The sequence below is a fragment of the Pseudophryne corroboree genome, chromosome 3, assembly GCF_028390025.1.
Source record: "Pseudophryne corroboree isolate aPseCor3 chromosome 3, aPseCor3.hap2, whole genome shotgun sequence".
NCBI classification, from domain to species: domain Eukaryota; kingdom Metazoa; phylum Chordata; class Amphibia; order Anura; family Myobatrachidae; genus Pseudophryne; species Pseudophryne corroboree.
In genome coordinates, this window is record NC_086446.1 from 532133954 (window position 1) to 532157129 (window position 23176).

Below are 23176 nucleotides of genomic sequence, written 5' to 3' on the forward strand. Positions count from 1 at the left end.
CACAAGTGTACCATATGGGGCAGCCATGTTGGGCGCACTTTGAAGGTTACACTGTGGGAGGTGAGCCATACAAGGGCCAAGGACATATATGGGAAAACTGATGCTTATGTAGTAGTATGATGTACCCTGCATGTAGGGCACAATGGAAAGGTGTGCAATCAGTGGAGGTAAACATTACAGGAAAAACACATGGTGGGGTGAAGCGAGCAATGAAGAGAGAAAAAAACAAAAAAAAAAAAAACACAATAGCAGGTAACTAGTGGCAGAAGTAGGAGTGGGATAACATTTTGATCAGATCTTAGTACGGGTGGGTAGGAGAATGTGGGGGGCATACTCAGACGCAATGGGGATGTCCCTGCTGATCCTGGTCCTGGTGCTCTTCCCCCACAGTTCCCTGTTCATCTCGATGGTTAGGCCCAGGGGCAGACTTGATGTTCTCAGCCAGAGAGGTGGTAAGCCTGGTCTTGGTGTTCTCATGTTTGAGGCGAGGAGAGGCCACATAAAGTCCCAGAGTTTTTAGGTTGTAATGCAGTCCGTTTGTTATCTTATTAGTTTGTTTTCCTTCGGTTTAACACAGGTATAACACTGCTATTAATATTAGCTGCCACTTAATAACTAGCCACTTCATACACTAGCCACTGCACCGTCCTAATAGGCCTGGCGTCCTATGCTATACTGGTTAAGTAAGTCTACAAACACAAGCACCTTGTGATTACAACCCCCTCCCCCACACAGCAACCCTCCTCCAACAGATGTTAATCACTACCAAATGTGAGATCACTAAACCCCAGTCAATCACAAAGTTTTTGCTGACTACAGATATTAATCCACTTAACAATTTACCAAATATATCTTTTAGCAAGAAACAAACAGGCACCAACTTTAAAACTGAGCTCCTGTGCATGGAGGCAGGGTTATAGAGGACATGGTGCGGTGCATCCTGGGAACAGTCAGAGCTTTTAGCCTGTTGGTGCCTTGGATCAAGATCCAACTCTACACCCAGTGTAGCCCGCTGCAGAAATATATACATACAGCAGAATGCAGCTATGGGGGTTTGCATCACCTAGTTGTTTAGTATGAGAAGGTTTTATGCATACACATACAGAATTAACAGTCTGCAAATCTTTACCTCACTGATCCCTCTTGTTCCTCATTTTCACAGAGGGTTTTATTTGCTCATTTTATTCATGTGCAGATTGTGGGTTCACTAACCCACCTCTAGGTTAACAAAACATTGCACTGATCTAGTCCATGTATTGAAATATTCTGCAATTATTCTTGGAAAATAGTGAAAGTTCCTAAAACCTCCCTAATTTTGTACTCCTGAACAGACTTTGGCAATATACAATGCTTCAACAAATGATTTAAATTTTATACAAAACAAACTGCAGTGACTTAAGGTGCATACACACGGTGAGATTCGGACTTATCCGATTCTCACCGTGCGACAGGGGGCCGGGTCGGCACTTAGCCAGTATCGCAAGCACATAATGAGTGTGCTTGCGATGCTGGCTATGTGCGATTTTGGCTAAGTGTCAATCCTGACTATCTCTTCTATAGAGATAGTCAGGATTGACTTGCCTGCACAGCCTATTTTTTCTGCCGATGCCGACCGCGCGGGGCCGCGCATCGGCATCGGATCGGGATCGCAAGGTGACTGTCACCTTGCGATCTGCACTATCTTTTCATCCGATTCTGACTATATAGTCAGAATCGAATGAAAAAATCTTACCGTGTGTACACACCTTAAGTATAGGTGTTGTTCTGATTGCTTGCCTTAAATGGTATTTGTTATTTATTTAATATGGCTGGAAGAAGGGAAGGTGGGACCAGTGCAAATTAGTCTAGGAAGACAGGATATGTGATTGACTGGCTGACTGGCTGAAGACGACACTATGATCATTGAGAGTTAATTAGGGTAAATGTATTGAAAGATAATGTCAAACTCCTTCTTTGAACCAGGCTTCCAGGTCGTGGTGTATAGACAGAGGTTGCAAGAGGTCAAAGATCAGAGGAATATGTCACCTGTAGATGAAACCTGAAGAGACCCAAATTAGCATGAAAAAGTCAGTATTGAAAAGGTTTGTGTCTTGGAGTGTTTCAATTATTATTGGAGGCTGTAATGAATTGAGTCATTTCCCAAACTGTATATTCTGCTTGTATTCTGAGGACTTTCTTATAACCCCAACACTGGTACATATTTGGTGTGGGGTGGAGCTTATTTATCAAGTATTCCAATAGTTTTTGTAGTGGTTACTCAAATTAAAATAACTAGAGCGTCTATTTACCAAGCCTTGGATAGAGATAAAATGGACAGAAATAAAGTACCAACTAATTAGCTCTCCGGTTTATCTCTCTCCAATGCTTAGTAAATAGACCCCAAAGTCCCTGTGTTTTTTAACGTAAGTGTAACAAACTTTTCCACCACAAAGGTAAATACCATAAAATTCTTTCTGTCCTGATCTTAAGTTCACAAACAGGGTACACACTGTGAAAGTTACAGGCAAAGTGGCACTAGTTAGCAACCTTTTCATGCCTTGGATTTTGGGAGATTCCCCAACAGGACTGAAATGACCATTCATATATATACTGGACAGTGGACTGTATTGTACTGATGCCAAAAATCTGTTATTATCAATTTTAAATAACAAGACAGCACTGACTATCTATAAAGCTCATACATTGCCTATGTGGCCCCTGTGCCGCTAAGCAGGGCTTCCATCAGGAATAGTAGGGCCTAGTGCAAATATAACAGGTAGCGCCATCCACCCGACTAACCCACCCACCATTTGCCCCTAGCCATCACAGTCTAGTGGGGGCAAAGGAGTTGTGTGGCACCCAGAGAAGGCATATGATGTGCTACGATGTACCCAACATACACACAAACACTTAGTTCTGAAGTGCAACAAATGTCCCTTACTTGACACTCAGACCCCCCCACATGCCCTTTCTGTGCACCTCAGACATCCCGACATGCCCTTTCTATGCCCATCTGACCTCCACACATGCCCTTTCCATACCTCTCAGACCTCCCCATATAACAAAGCAGTTCCATACCTTGAAAAAGTTGCGTGAACGCAACGAAACGCGTTGGTGATTGCTGCTGTGCGTGCCCAGTGTTCATCACTCCATCTCCTGAGGAACTCTCACCTGGACCAGGTCCCCATCACTGCCTTCAATTGTGGATCCCGTTAGAAGGACATCTCTCCACCGTGGAACTTTTACACAGCCATACAAGGGACAGCCTCTTGCGGATGCCAACCGCTTAAAACACCTTGGATAACTGCTGGTGGTAAATATATACACGATGGATTACTAACGGGACACTTTGAGTTTAATACTAGGGGACTGTATATTGGAACAGGTTTGAATGTTTCCCACCAACTCTCATTGAGATCGAGAGGGGCACAGCTTTTCATGAGATTTAACACACATTGTGTTCTCTAATTTTTACTCTTATTGTACTTTTTAAATCATTTTTATTTTATTTTATTGTTCAAATAAATGTGTGATTTTTAATGTGACCACTCTTCTCTCTTATATGACCAGCAAGCGCTTTAACCCTCTCTTTGTGTATTGCTAGTCACACACCACATGACACAGGCCACTCCTCCTGTACAGATCACACCCTCACAACATCAACCAGTCCCCCCACATTACTAGTCACACCCCCACTGCGTTTTCACATCCTCTGCGGCAGCATAAAATAGGCCCTTCATAAATTTCAGCTCCAGGCCCATGTGGATCTTAATCTGGCACTGGTTATGCCACTTGAAGCTGCCGATACCTGCTTTGCCTCACATGAAGGTTTTTTTTTGTCTTTTTCAAAGTAACGGGTGACATCTCCAGATATCATGCAAGTATAAACAACAGTAAAGGCGTGCTAAGCATTTCAACATGATTCTCCAATGGGGTGACTTATTGTTCACCAACTTCAGAGCGCTTGTTCTTAATTTGGCACAATAATAGGTGAAGCGGGAGCTTCATTATCATCATGCTATGTGTTCTCTTAGTAAATGTACCGCTAGGTTCTGGACAGAGATACACATAATTTCTCTTATGTCCTAGTGGATACTGGGGAACTGTACTTTAGTACCATGGAGTATAGATCGGGTCCACTGGAGCCTGGCACTTTAAAACCTTTAGTGTCTGTATGTGTGTGCTGGCTCCTCCCCTCTATGCCCCTCCTACCAGACTCCGTTTAGAAAAATGTGCCCAAGGAGCCGGGTGCATTTCTCTGGAGCTCCAGAGAGTTTCCTTTATTTTTTATTTTAGTTATTTATTTTCAGGTAGTACTAGTTGGCAACCAGTCTACCTGCTTCGTGGGACTTAGAGGGGGGCCGAACCAACCTCCTGAGGGTTAATGCTTCGTAATCCCAGCTGACAGGACACTGAGCTCCTGAGGTGCTGTTTCACACACCATACTGTGTGTGTCCACTCCAGCAGCTAGCCTCCACCCTCAAACAGTTGCCAAAAAGTCGCAGGTGCGGTGAGTGTTAACACCAGGGTCCAGGTTAGCGGGTCCCAGTGCGGTTTGGCGGCATGTCACGTGGCAGTCACGGGCCACGAGCTGTGGTGCCCGCCACGGACTACACTGGCTCAGCAGGGCTTTAGGCTCCACAGGGTGCTCACTGTCAGTAGGCATTGTGTGTACAGTGTATATTACTTCAGTCAGTATAAACAACTTAGTGGGACTGCGCGCCATTACAGGGGCGGGGCTTCCCGGATAGGCGGACCAGAGGCCGAAAGGCACCATTTCCTGCTGCTGCGGATCACAGGCTGCATGCACGCTGCTCCTCCATGGACCCACGTAGTTGCAGACTCTGTACTGGTACCAGGGGGTGATAGAACAGGGGGCAGACTGAGGTGACCCAGCATATAGCATACCTCCCAACTGTCCCAATAAATATTTGGACACCTACCAAGCAGCAAGATTTCTGGCTCTCACAGACCTGTTACTTCTTTTTTAAGAAGCTCTTCTATCCTCCACTCATCACTTGTATTAATGGCACCTGTTTGAACTGGTTATCTGTATAAAAGACACCTGTCCACACCCTTAAACAGTCAGACTGCTACCTCTCCACCATGGCCAAGACCAGAGAGCTGTCTAAGGACACCAGGGGCAAAATTGTAGAGCTGCACAAGGCTGGGATGAGCTACTCGACAATAGGCAAGCAGCTTGGTGAGAAGAGATCAACTGTTGGTGCAATTATTAAAAAATGGAAGAAATACAAGATCACTGACAATCTCCCTCAACCTGGGGCTCCATGCAAGATCTCACCTCGTGGGATATCATTGATCTTGAGAAAGGTGAGGAATCAGCCCAGAACTACACGGGGGACCTGGTCAATGACCTCAAGAGAGCTGGGACCACAGTCACAAAGGATACCATTAGTTAGTAGTTACACACTACATCGTCATGGATTGAAATCCTGAAATACTATGGCAGGGCACGCTGGGAGATGTGGACGGCGCCGTCACATACTCCCGGCGTGCCTTTCGCAGGAAACGCACAACACACTACGCCAGCACAGAAGGCGGCCTACTGTGCATGCGCTGGAGGAGAGGTAATGCCGGAAAGGAAAAAAAACATGTCAGGTGTGGGGGACAGTGAGAATAGGCACTAGTACGCATGCGCGGGAGCGCACAAATCGGTCCTATGAGTCAGGAGTGCACTTCACCTGGGGCCAGACATAGTGCATCGCTATTAGGCAAGGCCAGGAGATCATACATCCAGCTAATATGTGACGGCAGATCACCCCGAAAAATATGTGCTACAATGTGAATTTCGGCTCATTCTGTGTGGTATAATGTGAATTTCGGCTCATTCTGTGTGCTATAATGTGAATTTCATCTCATTCTGTGTTCTATAATGTGAATTTCGGCTCATTCTGTGTGCTATAATGTGAATTTCGGCTCATTCTGTGTGCTATAATGTGAATTTCATCTCATTCTGTGTTCTATAATGTGAATTTCGGCTCATACCGTGTGCTATAATGTGAATTTCGGCTCATACTCAATTATGGACCTAATTCTGGTCGCATTTAATTTTAGCAATAATCGCAATCAAGCGATTTTTGCTAAAATGCGCCATGGTGACAGTGAGCATGCAATCAAAGTGCGCGTGCAATCAAAGTGCAGTCGCATCCCTGAACGACTGCACTTTCATTGACAGCGGCGGGCATTGGGGCCCGGCGTAGAGGGGCGTGGTTGCGAAAGGGGGTCAGAGCTTTTTTGGGGCGGCTACGTGACATCACACGCACCCACTGCAACCTGAAAAATGTCGGTGCATCGCCTGCATATGCAGCCTAACTGTATCTGCAGGGGGTCATCTTTCGTTTCTGCTTCAGCGATGTGATCGCAAAATAATTCAGATTGCATCACTGGATGCCAATTAGCATGCTGGACGGACCCCAGCATGCTGCAGAAACGATTGCAGATTCTGCTTTTTAGCAGAATATGCAAACCAACCTGAATGGGGTCCTATGGCTTTCATTCCGAGTTGTTCTCTCGCTAGCTGCTTTTAGCAGCATTGCACACGCTAGGCCGCTGCCATCTGGGAGTGTATCTTAGCTTAGCAGAATAGCGAACGAAAGAGTAGCAAAAGTGCTACTAAAAAAATTCATGCAGTTGCTGAGTAGCTCCAGACCTACTCCTAGATTGCGATCACCTCAGTCCGTTTAGTTCCTGGATTGATGTCACAAACACACCCTGCGTTCGGCCAGCCACTCCCCCGTTTCTCCAGCCACTCCTGCGTTTTACCCTGGCACGCCTGCGTTTTTTAGCACACTCCTTGAAAACGCTCAGTTACCACCCAGAAACGCCCCTTTCCTGTCAATCACTCACCGATCAGCAGAGCGACTGAAAAGCGCCGCACGAACACCAGCAAATCTACTAAGTTTTGTGTTAAATAACTTAGCGCATGCGCGCTGCGTACCATGTGCATGCGCATTTTCCACCTAATCGCTGCGTTGCAAAAAACAGCAACGAGCGAACAACTCGGAATGACCACCTATATCACTACTATTGCCATCGCATTCAGTGATATACAGGAATTATGATTTACAAATAAAACTATTACAAAAACATTTCTAAGGATTCCGTGTGGTGTGATATGGGAGGAGGTCCATGGGGGGTGACACCATGAGTTACCACACCAGGTGACACCAACCCTAGTGACGCCTCTGCTGACAGCTGCAAACTGTGTTTGATTGGTCAAATTCCTCTAAAACACATTCATTTATTAATTTATGCAAATGCAGTTAAACTGCTGCAACTGTGATTTAAAAGCAAGATATTAGTGCACAGAATAAAAAAAATAAAACTTATATGTGTGTCATGTTTTGATGAGCGCTTCACATGCTCCAAGCAACTTGTAGACTTATTATCTACACTGCAACGTGTATACATTGTGTACTGAGATTCTAAGCATCTTTTGTACTCCCAGTGGAAACACACTTCCTATGATATTCCTGGTACATCCTATCATGGCACGTGCATTGGCAGGGAACTGTATTTGATACATTGGGTATGTGTCCTTCTCAGAATGGGTTGCAAAACTGCAAAAAAAATTCTGGACGCATTTTCCAATTACATTTATGCTTAACTGTAATAAGGCCTTTAATGTATAGGGCAGAGCTGAAACAAGTTCTAGTGCCCACAAAAACACCCATTATGCTATATCCATATAGCTTTTGCCCTTTGATAAGTCAGCCATAGGTCTAATCATACATTAATGTATGTTGCACTGTCAGTGTCCTGTAGCTACTGTATTACACTTTCATGAATTATAAGGAAAATTGTAACTGCCCAACCCTCTCATATTCCATTTTGATATGCAGGCCTTGTCACACAGGTGCCACACTCAATCTGCAGAATATCAGAGTTTCGACTGAAGTTTATTTAACACTCAAGAGCAATGCATTCTGTGTATCAAACTCTCGGAATAGGCCACCACACACTGTAGAAGGTGATTCACTATGTATAAAGCAGCACAGCCTTCCTATCACTTCACTCGCATCCTGCTAATAAGTAAAATAAAGAATCCTTCTTCTCCAGGCACGCCAACTCAGCTGAGGAATACCAGGAAAGCAGATTCATGCCTTTGTTCCTCTCCTGGGCTATACTGCACAGTAACAATACCTGCATTCAGACTTTGCCAAGGCAGCACAAAGCGGTTACCCTTCTAACGCAGATAAGAGTAGGCAGGCAAAATGACTTTCAACAATATTTTGCTTCATGTTAACTGTATATGAGCAGCAGAGTACAGTATATCAGCGCACAGTGCAGGTCAGTGTGACAGGGAGCCCTAGCAAGCTCTCCTTGGATCTACCATTACCCAGTCCTGCTATTAGTTCAGGCTCCTCAAAAAGACCTTAGGGGTACTGGGAATGCTGAGTTCAGGGTAAGTCCATAATAATGTTACATTTCCCTGCTTTACTTCTGGTTTATTGAGGTTTGATGAAGGCTCATTCAGAAGGGAGTACAGTGGTGTTTTGCCAAGAAAGACCTTATGTATGATCGTTAGAGATACTGTGATGTTTCAAGCTGAAAAAAGTCATCAAAAAGTAAAATTTAGTCCCCAAAAGTGTAGTTTTTGCTTGGAATGGACTCCCAGCAGAGATGGTAAAGACTAGATGCTTGGGATAAACATACGTCTGAGAATGAATTGAATACTAGGAGTATATTTGGAGCAGAAAATGTAAACCTGTCAGATGAGACAGGCTGCATAGTCCAGACACAATCAGTTCTTCGGTTCACATAAATGTTTTCCTACAATTCACATGTCCCTGACATATAATCTGCTTTATCTCTAGTGTGCGTCTTTTCTTTTTGTATATGTGTACACATGTGTATAATTGTATATATGATGTATTTATATAAATGTTATTTTTATATATATTTTCCATTTGTCATTATTTGCTGATATTAGATATAAATAGTAATATATACCGTACACTTGGTGACTGTGAGCACTGCATGCAATTCATGGACAGGAGTACTGGTGGAGACATTTGCTGGAGTGGTACAGTTCTCTGTGACTTGGTGTCCAGAGCAGAAAACTGTCCCTGTTTATTATTATTTACGTAAAAAAAGTATAAGTGTAACTTTACCTTTGCTATTTTTAGGTGGTAAAAAGGCTTAAATCCCTATGTGAATTAAGGCGTACAGAACACATTTGATAGAACACATAGGAAGCGAACTACCTTTCCGCTAAACTTTATCCCTATATGATAATAAGGGAAGGCTTAATAAGGGAAGGCTTACACAGCCATATTTCCAATAATCTCATAGTCGCGATCAATGAAACAGTCAGTCACACAATCCATCTGTGAGGATGACAACATCTGAGTCACAGTTATAGGCTCGCAGAGAGAATATATGTAAAATCCCTTCACCAGCTCTTTTCTCCTATGTATTAGCTTGTCTATTGAATAACTGCAACTGTGCAATCTGGATTCTCTGATACCTTACTCTTTATATTTCTATTTTTTTAACAGTGTTTTTGCCTTTCTTCTTGACTTATAAAGTTGATTGCATAGTTCACGTCCCAGTGGGCCCACCTGCAGGCACACAATGCAGGTTTCCCAATTTCCAGTGCTACAGCAGTAATTAGTTATTTGTTATGGCCAGGAGAGAGCTAGCTGTTTTGTTGCCTAAGGCGACAAATAAATTGATGTCCTATTAGTTCCTTAAACAGACTCAGATTAAGATTTGTATCTGTATAGAGTACACTATAAAAACCGAATATCACTGTAATCCTATTAGAAATGACTGGTGTAGTCAAAAACAGTTTAAAACTTTTTGAATCCTCCGAAATCCTGATGGATACGCTCACCTCCTGCTTTGGTGCATACAGGCATTTTTGAAAATAGCAATTACTACAGTGGCATTTATAGAAAAGTAATGTATGCCCATAGCCAGAGGCGGATTGGCCATAGGGTTCACAGGGAAGATTCCCGGTGGGCCGGCGCACCTGTGGGGCCTGTTTTGTTTGAGGACATGTGGTCCTTTTTATAGACATAATGAATAAGATGCTAAATAATTTGCATATATGAAAATTACTTTGCCACTTAGCCTGTGATTGCAGATGATCTAGTGTATGCTCTGTCTGCCTGCTTAGCTGACATATAAGATTGAGTGAATAGTGATTGGGAAACGGTTGGCGTAATAAGCAAGAAAATATATCTTTCTAAAGAATGATATAGTTTCCTAAATTCTGAAGGTGTATTATACAATGTGCTCATAATATTTAATTTTATTTATTTTTAACTTCCCCCTTGATGCTGGACATGCCCACTATCTGGAAAGTTTTGGGGAAGGGTGCTGCTGCCATGGCCCATGGCTAGACCTTACACCTCTGGTGCTGCCCATGTGGGGCCACTAGTGCAAATTTTCCCAGGGCCGCTTTTTGTTCCCAATCCGCCCCTGCCCATAGCTCGTACAGTGCTGCGGAATGTAAGCTCATGGACAGGGTATAGTCTTAGGGAAAAAAATAGGGATTGCAGATCCTGATGTACATCTCATTACCTATACACTATTCTATCCTTGGAATGTCAGGCTTGCAAGAAGTCTGTCATAGATATTACTGATCCCTATCACAGAACGTTTTAGTATTATTTATCATATGGTGATCTCAGATCAAGTGTGTTTTTTACTTATTTGTTTTTATCCTTTCTATTATGTTTTTAAATATAATTTATTTGAGCTGTGTGGGTTTGTATTTTTCCAGATTTATCCGTATCTCAAAACAGCATCTTATTGGCTCTCAGGAGTCACATTTTAGATAGCCAATAAGAAAAATCTGAATAAATCTGAACTTGCGTTATTTGTACCGTTTTAGAACCAAGTAAATCTGAACCCGCACATCTCTACAATTTATACTACTTATTTTCATGGCCACCTTTATATCATTAAATTGTATAGATGAAAAAACAGCCATAGGAAGAAAAATGCACTTTGCAAACACAGCTAGAAACAGAAGTAGGAGCAGCAAGCTAGGAAAATTAACCATTACACCTGTCTCATTATGATGAATGCATGGAATTGTGACAAATACAATAGCATAAGACATTCTCTAAATCATTGAAAAATCAATTATACAGTTAAATGAAATCTTCAAGGACATGGGAAAAAAATTATATATATATATATATATATATATATATATATATATATATATATAGGGCATCACGGATGGTGTAATGGTTAGCATTACTGCCTCAAAGCACTGAGGTCATGGTGGGTTCAAATCCCACCATGGCCCTATCTGTGTGGAGTTTGTATATTCTCCCCGTACTTGCTTGGGTTTCCTTCGGGTACTCTGGTTTCCTCTCGCAATCCGATAATATACTGGTAGGTTAATTGGCTCCCAACAACATTAACCCTGGCCTAAATGTGTGTGTGTGTACATGTGGTAGGGAATATAGATTGTAAGCTCAGCTGGGGCAAGGACTGATGTGAATGGCCAAATATTCTCTGTAAAGCGCTGCGGAATATGTGTGCACTGTATAAATAACTGGTAATAAATAAATTAGAGGTGGTACGGGTCTTAATTGCCAAGGCCTTGCTTTGTTGGAGGGGCCCAGCCCTTGGCCCTCTACAAGGACTTGTAAATACCTCAAATGATTTGTAATGCAGTATAAAATAATTAGCAAAAAAAATATATATATTGATGTAGAGAACGTGGTTAGTTTTAGTAAGGAGAAATGATAGGGACTTACAAGAAATAACTTAATGTTGTCTTAGGCCTGGGTCTCACAGTTCTAGATAACAAAAGTATTTTTTTTCTGAAGCGATGGCAGCAGGCTGCCTTGGGACTCTCAGTTGGTTCTCGCCCTCCCAGTTTTGGCGTATATGCCTAGATGATATCAATACTATCAGTGCCTACAGTATATGCCTAGATGATATCAATACTATCAGGGATTGATTCACCTCAGTTTTAGGATCAATCATGCCTTTTTATCTGCCTAAAACCCCATTATTTACAAATGCTCAGGCTTGAGGATATTTGTTTTGGTTTCAGTGTTTTAGCTGCTTTATATAGTTATATATCGTTTTTCTTCATAAAAATGAAGGTGATTCCTAACCATAAAAAGAATATTGGGATGACTGGCGATATTCCCAGTATTTTGAATATTGATGATTCCTTAGCATCATTTCCACTGAGTTATTAATGTTCTGAGATGTGGTTAACAGAGAAAGGGAAAGGTGTAGGTCAGAGGCACATCGCAGAGGGTGAGAGGTCACAGATGTATGCTGGGGAGGAACTGGATACATGCACTCATCCCACTGTCTGTCACATAACTGTATATACACTGTACAAAACACATAACATAAAATGTAAATGCCTTACAAACCTATATCTGGCATGCTTTTGTCTGTTAGTGCAAAGGTTGTAATGGGGCTGGGAGACGCTAATACTAATAACGCCACCAATTTTCCCAGCATGCTAGAGGCGGTTTAATACATCCAAATTACTACAGTAGCAAGGAGCAGGGTTACTGGCACATTCTCCAAAGCTGACAGTATTTTTACTTGACACATCATTGTATCCTATCGACTCCATAGAAGGGTATTAGAATCTAGAGGAGATATTGGTTAAGAAATTCTAAATTAGAGATTCAATAACTTAGTAGTTTGCAAAATTAGTAATTTTCTATCCAAAGTGGGCAGTAGTGTCAGGTTTATGTAAAGTTTGAGTTGTATTTATTTTACTTTGTTTTACTAATCTGTTTTTCTTATTGATAAGTAAAGACGTTTCTTGTGTGACTAATCTCTTCATGATTTATCATACTGACAAGTACACTTCGAATGATGATGACTAGTGACCAGGGGCGGGTTGAGTGAGGGGGGCGGGGCCCGTGTGGTACCACTCTCCGCAGCACAGTAGACTCTGCAACACATCCACATGTCCTCTTTACAAGGTTAAAACTGGGATGTTCTGATGTGAATTAAGGGCTGCTAATACAAGTACATTGGGGGTAGATGTATTAACCTGGAGATGGCATAAGGAAGTGATAAACCAGTGATATGTGCAAGGTGATAAAGGCACCAGCCAATCAGCTCCTAACTGTCAATATGCATATTGGAGCTGATTGCCGGTGTGTTTATCACCTTGCACTCATCACTGGTTTATCACTTCCTTATGCCTTCTCCAGGTTAATACATCTGCCCCAATGGGCAGTATGTACTAACCTTGTGGTGTACATCGCATGGACATTGCACCGATACCAATCGCATATGCACTAACATATGCGATTGGTATTGCAAAAGACAGCTCTTCCAATAAGAGCTGTCCTTTGCAATGTGCTCCCTTCCCTAGACTTCCGGTTTTATGACCCGGGAGTCCATCTGCACATGCGCAGATATGCGGCAAGTGGGAGGGATCTGATCGGATTCCTCTGACAGCATCCAATGTGGAGAGAAGCCCACCCGGGAATTAGTGCATACGGGAAATGCAGTAAATCCCTGAAAACTGGATTTTTACCGTATTTTCCCATTAGTGTACATCCCAATATCTCACCTGTTATGTTAAAGATTGAAGCTTGTTATACAGCACTTCTCAAGCAGGCGATGTTATCTAATCTCATGAATACACATCACAATAGCAAAATATCAAATGCCACATTATTATACTCATGTGTTATTGTAAAAGTGGTTACAATACAATGTTATTATACCTACAAATTAAATGACAATTCTATTTGTGACTAAAAGCAATGTTTTCACATTAACAAGGCTGCTTTTAAAGAATTGACAATTAACTGCTTCATAGTAGTACCAAGACCAGAGGCGCCTAGAGGTGGGGTTATTGATGGCCCATGCTGTTGGATGGGCCTGGGTAAGCTGCCAAGGGAGACACTGCCCCCCTTTGTGGTCACATGCATAATAATTTATCTTTCTTTTTCTTTTCTTTTTTTTTGGGTGGGGGAAGGGTCATGCCTCCTGGGTTTGTCCATCCCCCTCGCCCAGTACCCAGGCATCATTCAGCTCTTGATGGCCCTTTGTGGTTATGTTCCATATGAGTATGTTTAACCCGGTGGTTCTCAAACTGTGTGCCGTGGCACCCTGAGGTGCCTCAGGACACTTGCAGAGGTGCCTTGGATTGGTGGTCCATGACCAATTCAAATTTTTTATGGTCAATGTAGTAGGCAAAACCAGTGCTGGTGGCTGCCAATCATAAAATACTTGGACAAGCAGAAGCAAATCCTACCCCTCACCATACAGAACCTAAGGATGACATATAAACACAGTATACTTAATTTAATATTTCTTTTTACATTTCTCAGTATAAAAAACTTTTGGCCTAGGGGTGCCGTAAAAATAATTCTGATACTTTTGGACCCGTGATTTAAAAAAGGTTGGGAACCACTGGTTTAACCAATGAAGTTGTTCTAGTGAATATAGTTTTATTTATTACTAAGTGTATATTCCATTTGCTTTAGATACCGGCCAGTGCTTTTTATAGGGATCAGCTAAAGACAGGGGGGATTAAGTGACAGAGAAGCTTCCACATGGTTGGTTATGAGTGGCAGCCACCAATGACATGTCACCTCCTGCTCACAACTGCTGAAACTCTCTTTTAGGGGGGGAGATGTATCAAATCTCAGAGAGAGATAAAATGGAGGCGCTGCCCATAGCAACTAACAGCTTTTAACTGTCTTTTTATAGACTGTACTAACTGAAGCTGACACCTCCCTTTATTGTGCCGATCACTGGCTAAAGCAGCAGTCTGTATCAAATGTAAAGTATTGTATTCACTGGCTGAGAAGCCCTATCTCTTCTACTCCAGCCAATTGCACTAATCCACCAACCAAATTTACTAACACACACTCAATAATGATCCAATAGTTTTCCAATATGATTATGAAGGGGATCTAGGCAGTCAAAATTAGTGATGAGCGGGTTCGGTTCCTCGGAATCCGAACCCCCCCCGAACTTCACCCTTTTTACACGGGTCCGAGGCAGACTCGGATCCTCCCGCCTTGCTCGGTTAACCCGAGCGCGCCCGAACGTCATCATCCCGCTGTCGGATTTTCGCGAGATTCGGATTCAATATAAGGAGCCGCGCGTCGCCGCCATTTTTCACTCGTGCATTGCAAATGATAGTAAGAGGACGTGGCTGGCGTCCTCTCACTTTGTTTCAGGGGGCTGCAGTGCAAATATCTTTATTCTGGGGACCAGCAGTATTATAGGAGGAGTACAGTGCAGAGATTTGCTGACCAGTGACCACCAGTATTATACGTTGTCTGCCTGAAAAACGCTCCATATCTGTGCTCAGTGTGCTGCATATATCTGTGCTCACACTGCTTTATTGTGGGGACTGGGGACCAGCAGTATTATATAGGAGGAGTACAGTGCAGAGTTTTGCTGACCAGTGACCACCAGTATACGTTGTCTGCCTGAAAAACGCTTTATATCTGTGCTCAGTGTGCTGCATATATCTGTGCTCACACTGCTTTATTGTGGGGACTGGGGACCAGCAGTATTATATAGGAGGAGTACAGTGCAGAGTTTTGCTGACCAGTGACCACCAGTATACGTTGTCTGCCTGAAAAACGCTCCATATCTGTGCTCAGTGTGCTGCATATATCTGTGCTCACACTGCTTTATTGTGGGGACTGGGGACCAGCAGTATTATATAGGAGGAGTACAGTACAGAGTTTTGCTGACCAGTGACCACCAGTATTATACGTTCTCTGCCTGAAAAACGCTCCATATCTGTGCTCAGTGTGCTGCATATATCTGTGCTCACACTGCTTTATTGTGGGGACTGGGGACCAGCAGTATTATATAGGAGGAGTACAGTGCAGAGTTTTGCTGACTAGTGACCACCAGTATTATACGTTCTCTGCCTGCAAAACGCTCCATATCTGTGCTCAGTGTGCTGCATATATCTGTGCTCACACTGCTTTATTGTGGGGACTGGGGACCAGCAGTATTATATAGGAGGAGTACAGTGCAGAGTTTTGCTGACCAGTGACCACCAGTATTATACGTTCTCTGCCTGAAAAACGCTCCATATCTGTGCTCAGTGTGCTGCATATATCTGTGCTCACACTGCTTTATTGTGGGGACTGGGGACCAGCAGTATTATACAGGAGGAGTACAGTGCAGAGTTTTGCTGACCAGTGACCACCAGTATTATACGTTCTCTGCCTGAAAAATGCTCCATATCTGTGCTGCATTGTAGTATATAGTAGGGCATAATTTTGCTGACAACCAGTATATAATATATAGGAGTACGGTACAGAAGGCAACTGCTCTACCTACCTCTGTGTCGTCAAGCATACTATCCATCCATACCTGTGGTGCATTTCAGTTTTGCACAGTTTGCTGACCACCAGTATATAATATATAGCAGTACGGTACAGTAGGCCACTACTCTACCTACCTCTGTGTCGTCAAGTATACTATCCATCCATACCTGTGGTGCATTTCAGTTTTGCACAGTTTGCTGACCACCAGTATATAATATATAGCAGTACGGTACAGTAGGCCACTGCTCTACCTACCTCTGTGTCGTCAAGTATACTATCCATCCATACCTGTGGTGCATTTCAGTTTTCAACAGTTTGCTGACCACCAGTATATAATATATAGCAGTACGGTACAGTAGGTCACTGCTCTACCTACCTCTGTGTCGTCAAGTATACTATCCATCCATACCTGTGGTGCATTTCAGTTGTGCGCAGTATATATAGTAGTAGGCCATTGCTATTGATACTGGCATATAATTCCACACATTAAAAAATGGAGAACAAAAATGTGGAAGGTAAAATAGGGAAAGATCAAGATCCACTTCCGCCTCGTGCTGAAGCTGCTGCCACTAGTCATGGCCGAGACGATGAAATGCCATCAACGTCGTCTGCCAAGGCCGATGCCCAATGTCATAGTAGAGAGCATGTAAAATCTAAAACACAAAAGTTCAGTAAAATGACCCAAAAATCTAAATTAAAAGCGTCTGAGGAGAAGCGTAAACTTGCCAATATGCCATTTACGACACGGAGTGGCAAGGAACGGCTGAGGCCCTGGCCTATGTTCATGGCTAGTGGTTCAGCTTCACATGAGGATGGAAGCACTCATCCTCTCGCTAGAAAAATGAAAAGACTTAAGCTGGCAAAAGCACAGCAAAGAACTGTGCGTTCTTCTAAATCACAAATCCCCAAGGAGAGTCCAATTGTGTCGGGTGCGATGCCTGACCTTCCCAACACTGGACGGGAAGAGGTGGCGCCTTCCACCATTTGCACGCCCCCTGCAAGTGCTGGAAGGAGCACCCGCAGTCCAGTTCCTGATAGTCAAATTGAAGATGTCACTGTTGAAGTACACCAGGATGAGGATATGGGTGTTGCTGGCGCTGAGGAGGAAATTGACAAGGAGGATTCTGATGGTGAGGTGGTTTGTTTAAGTCAGGCACCCGGGGAGACACCTGTTGTCCGTGGGACGAATATGGCCATTGACATGCCTGGTTAAATTACAAAAAAAATCACCTCTTCGGTGTGGAATTATTTTAACACAAATGCGGACAACAGGTGTCAAGCCATGTGTTGCCTTTGTCAAGCTGTAATAAGTAGGGGTAAGGACGTTAACCACCTCGGAATATCCTCCCTTATACGTCACCTGCAGCGCATTCATCATAAGTCAGTGACAAGTTCAAAAACTTTGGATGACAGCGGAAGCAGTCCACTGACCACTAAATCCCTTCCTCTTGTAACCAAGCTCCTGCAAACCACACCACCAACTCCCTCAGTGTCAATTTCCTCCTTACACAGGAAAGCCAATAGTCCTGCAGGCCATGTCACTGTCAAGTCTGACGAGTCCTCTCCTGCCTGGGATTCCTCCGATGCATCCTTGAGTGTAACGCCTCCTGCTGCTGGCGCTGCTGTTGTTGCTGCTGGGAGTCGATCGTCATCCCAGAAGGGAAGTCGGAAGACCACTTGTACTACTTCCAGTAAGCAATTGACTGTCCAACAGTCCTTTGCGAGGAAGATGAAATATCACAGCAGTCATCCTGCTGCAAAGCGGATAACTCAGGCCTTAGCAGCCTGGGCGGTGAGAAACGTGTTTCCGTTATCCACCGTTAATTCACAGGCAACTACAGACTTGATTGAGGTACTGTGTCCCCAGTAACAAATACCATCTAGGTTCCATTTCTCTAGGCAGGCGATACCGAAAATGTACACAGACCTCAGAAAAAGAGTCACCAGTGTCCTAAAAAATGCAGTTGTACCCAATGTCCACTTAACCAAGGACATGTGGACAAGTGGAGCAGGGCAGACTCAGGACTATATGACTGTGACATTCCACTGGGTAGATGTATTGCCTCCCGCAGCAAGAACAGCAGCGGCGGCACCAGTAGCAGCATCTCGCAAACGCCAACTCGTTCCTAGGCAGGCTACGCTTTGTATCACCGCTTTGCAGAAGAGGCACACAGCTGACAACCTCTTACGGAAACTGAGGAACATCATCGCAGAATGGCTTACCCCAAATGGACTCTCCTGGGGATTTGTGACATCGGACAACGCCAGCAATATTGTGCGTGCATTACATCTGGGCAAATTCCAGCACGTCCCATGTTTTGCACATACATTGAATTTGGTAGTGCAGAATTATTTAAAAAACGACAGGGGCGTGCAAGAGATGCTGTCGGTGGCCCGAAGAATTGCGGGCCACTTTCGGCATTCAGCCACCGCGTGCCAAAGACTGGAGCACCAGCAAACAGTCCTGAACCTGCCCTGCCATCATCTGAAGCAAGAGGTGGTAACGAGGTGGAATTCAACCCTCTATATGCTTCAGAGGATGGAGGAGCAGCAAAAGGTCATTCAAGCCTATACATCTGCCTACGATATAGGCAAAGGAGGGGGAATGCACCTGACTCAAGCGCAGTGGAGAATGATTTCAACGTTGTGCAAGGTTCTGCAACCCTTTGAACTTGCCACACGTGAAGTCAGTTCAGACACTGCCAGCCTGAGTCAGGTCATTCCCCTCATCAGGCTTTTGCAGAAGAAGCTTGAGACATTGAAGGAGGAGCTAAAACAGAGCAATTCCGCTAGGCATGTGGGACTTGTGGATGGAGCCCTTAATTCGCTTAACCAAGATTCACGGGTGGTCAATCTGTTGAAATCAGAGCACTACATTTTGGCCACAGTGCTCGATCCTAGATTTAAAACCTACGTTGGATCTCTCTTTCTGGCAGACACAAGTCTGCAGAGGTTCAAAGACCTGCTGGTGAGAAAATTGTCAAGTCAAGCGGAACGTGACCCATCAACAGCTCCTCCTTCACATTCTCCCGCAACTGGGGGAGCGAGGAAAAGGCTAAGAATTCCAAGCCCACCCGCTGGCGGTGATGCAGGGCAGTCTGGAGCAAGTGCTGACATCTGGTCCGGACTGAAGGACCTGCCAACGATTACTGACATGTCGTCTACTGTTACTGCATATGATTCTCTCACTATTGAAAGAATGGTGGAGGATTATATGAGTGACCGCATCCAAGTAGGCACGTCAGACAGTCCGTACGTATACTGGCAGGAAAAAGAGGCAATTTGGAGGCCCTTGCAGAAACTGGCTTTATTTTACGTAAGTTGCCCACCCTCCAGTGTGTACTCCGAAAGAGTGTTTAGTGCAGCCGCTCACCTTGTCAGCAATCGGCGTACGAGGTTACTTCCAGAAAATGTGGAGAAGATGATGTTCATCAAAATTAATTATAATCAATTCCTCCGTGGAGACATTCACCAGCAATTGCCTCCAGAAAGTAAACAGGGACCTGAGATGGTGGATTCCAGTGGGGACGAATTAATAATCTGTGAGGAGGGGGATGTACACAGTGAAAGGGGTGAGGAATCGGACGATGAGGAGGAGGTGGACATCTTGCCTCTGTAGAGCCAGTTTGTGCAAGGAGAGATTGATTGCTTCTTTTTTGGTGGGGGCCCAAACCAACCAGTCATTTCAGTCACAGTTGTGTGGCAGACCCTGTCGCTGAAATGATGGGTTTGTTAAAGTGTGCATGTCCTGTTTATACAACATAAGGGAGGGTGGGAGGGCCCAAGGACAATTCCATCTTGCACCTCTTTTTACTTTCATTTTTCTTTGCATCATGTGCTGTTTGGGGACTATTTTTTTGAAGTGCCATCCTGCCTGACACTGCAGTGCCACTCCTAGATTGGCCAGGTGTTTGTGTCGGCCACTTGTGTCGCTTAGCTTAGCCATCCAGCGACCTTGGTGCACCTCTTTTTTTCTTTGCATCATGTGCTGTTTGAGGAGTATTTTTTTGAAGTGCCATCCTGTCTGACACTGCAGTGCCACTCCTAGATGGGCCAGGTGTTTGTGTCGGCCACTTGGGTCGCTTAGCTTAGTCATCCAGCGACCTCGGTGCAAATTTTAGGACTAAAAATAATATTGTGAGGTGTGAGGTGTTCAGAATAGACTGAAAATGAGTGGAAATTATGGTTATTGAGGTTAATAATACTATGGGATCAAAATGACCCCCAAATTCTATGATTTAAGCTGTTTTTGAGGGTTTTTTGTAAAAAAACACCCGAATCCGACAAAAAATTTTCAGGGAGGTTTTGCCAAAACGCGTCCGAATCCAAAACACGGCCGCGGAACCGAATCCAAAACCAAAACACAAAACCCGAAAAATGTCCGGTGCACATCACTAGTCAAAATACCTCCGTCAGGTTCCCAACACTACTCGGATGCCAACACCAACATCCCGTATAGGGTCACAAGCCCGCCACCGGAATCCCGTCTGCATGGACCCCAAACGATCGTGTGCCGGGAAGGGGTTAGGTTTAGGTTGCGGTGGGAGTGTTAGGATTAGGCTGCAGGTCGGGGTGGAAAGGGGGGGGTTAGGGTTAGGCAGCAGACAGGGGAGGGTTAGGTTTAGGCTACTAGAAGGGAGGGTTAGAGGTCCATTTAGGGAAGGTAAGTATACTTACCTTCCCCTGTCAGGATTCTAAACATTGGGATGCCGCAGTCAGTATTCTGACTGCCGACATCCCGAATGCCGGCATATCGATCCTAACCTTATAAAGCATCAGAATTGTTTTGCAGCCACACCTAGCTGTACAGTGCCAAATGCCAGACATCAATGCCAATATCTCAGTATAGGTGGCCAGGTGAAGCCTGGCTGGCACAATTTACATTTTTGTTTAATATTTTATTTCATGTGTCAGAATCAGATGCTACAGTTTCACTGCTATCATCTATTTATATTGAGTATTGCAGGGCCGAAACTAGTCCCCTAGTGCCCGGCCGGCCACACGTGCAATGTGAATGCCAATGGGTCTTTCCACAAATCTGAGAAGGTGCCGTAAAATAGAGCCCGCTGTGTTAAATAAAAGCTGTCTTGTACTGTGTAAGAGCTGGATAGGACCTTGTTGGGGTAATGGGTTCCACTAAAAAGAATGTCTGCATCAATTGCATTGGCCATTTTAGGAGGGGGGGGGGCAGTCTCACCAAAATTCCTGGACTGTAAAATAGCCGTGCTGGGTGCAACTGTAAACACCTGTTTTCAAGTCACATTTTGTCTACGACCGTCTTCAAATCTGGCGCCCGGGGGCACATTTCCCCTACCCCACTAATTGCAGCCCTGACTATTGACACGGGAGAAGGACAAAAATACGTAAGCTCTCTTTAAATAGCATCTTACTGCTAAGCTTAAGACACGTGTAGACTACTACTTGTAAAACAGAAGATTGCCTGGATCATTTTAATGCAATTCCTTTTAATTATAGTCTAATATCACTTTACATATATTACACATTTGGAATTTTAGTTTCCTTATCTGCAGATTTTTCAGTTGATCTTAGAATTCCAGGCTCCTCAAAAGATTAGCTGCTATTTTATTCTTCCTGGCTGCTTCAGGGACTGTAAATAAATATAATAAGGGGGAAATCAAGGTCAACTAAGCCATCCATGCATGAGGGGGGAAACACAGCAAAGTTCCCCATCTACCCACAGACACACAGGAGTTAAGCTTTGGGCTGTATCAACAGATATTACTCTATGCCAGTTGCCCTGTCTCTGTTAAATAAGCTGGAATTGTGTTTATTATGCAGTGGCGCAGAAAGGTGAAGTTTTTAAATAAATAAGGCCTACATAAATAAACCACCCCCGCCCTCAGCAAACTGAACTGATCCGGGAGCAGTCCTCAATATTTTTAAAATAAATCATAGTTTCAAATGAACCTGAGCCTGGCAGATAAGATTTCCAAATGACTCTGAGTAAGGGTGGGTTCTGGATCAGCAAAGTTGGCTGGACAGAACCAAAACAAACATTTTTACAAGTTCCAGAAGTCACCAACCCACCTCCCATATTCTTCCACTTCTTGAGTCAGGGGGCTCCAGAAGGCTGGAAATTATAGAGTAGCTTTGGAAGGGAATGCTGGAAAATAGTATGTGTCTGCTATTTAGTGCATGTCACTGTGTATCTTATTTGAAAACCTCTCAAGAAATAATAAATGAACATACAGCCAGGACAGACTGGCATCTCTCTGAGCAGAACTAGCTCTATTGCAGCACTGAGAGACAGATGTATTAAGCCTGGAGAAGTGATAAAGCAGTGATAAGTGGAAGGTGATAATGCACCAGCCAATCAGCTCCTAGTTGGCAATTTACATATTGGAGCTGATTGGCTGGTGCGTTATCACCTTGAACTTATCACTGCTTTATCACTTCTCCAGGCAGTGGCAGAACTAGCGAGCGGTGGGCCCAGGTGCGACAAAATGCTTTGGGCCCCCCCATCCCATCCAAGTCCACCCCCTCACCCCTGGAGAGGATCTGGTGAGGGGGACCTGCTCAGGGTCAGAGAAATGGATACCTAGCAACAATGCCGCAAGTAGACATTTTAGCACTGTGTGCAAGAAACGGCATCGGAGCCCCACCCCTGCATGCAAAACAGGGGCAGTGCGCGCCGTAGGCGCGTGCAAAAATACATATTGGCGTGGCTTCGTGGGGAAGAGGTGTGGCCAGAAGATAATACCAATTCATAAAACGGTGCACAGTAGTCTCCATTCTTCAAATTACGCGGCACAGTAGCACCACTACAACAGGTAGCAGGGCCGGCTCCAGGTCTACTAGCACCCTGAGCGAAAACATGTAAAAGCGCCCCCCCCCCCATTATGCGCGCGCCAAAGGCGTGTGCTCCAGGAAAAGTGGGTGTGGCCTCTTGGAAA

The 23176-nt window shown here is 44.1% G+C and overlaps 1 long non-coding RNA gene across 1 annotated transcript in view; it reads right to left on the reverse strand.

Moving 5' to 3' along the window:
* Nucleotides 1-21783: 21783 nt before the first annotated feature.
* Nucleotides 21784-23176, reverse strand: part of LOC135057985 (uncharacterized) — a 38349-nt gene continuing 36956 nt past the window's right edge. Inside the window, exon 3 of the long non-coding RNA XR_010244509.1 lies at nt 21784-21870. This is a non-coding gene — a long non-coding RNA (uncharacterized LOC135057985). The remainder of the gene's footprint in view (nt 21871-23176) is intronic.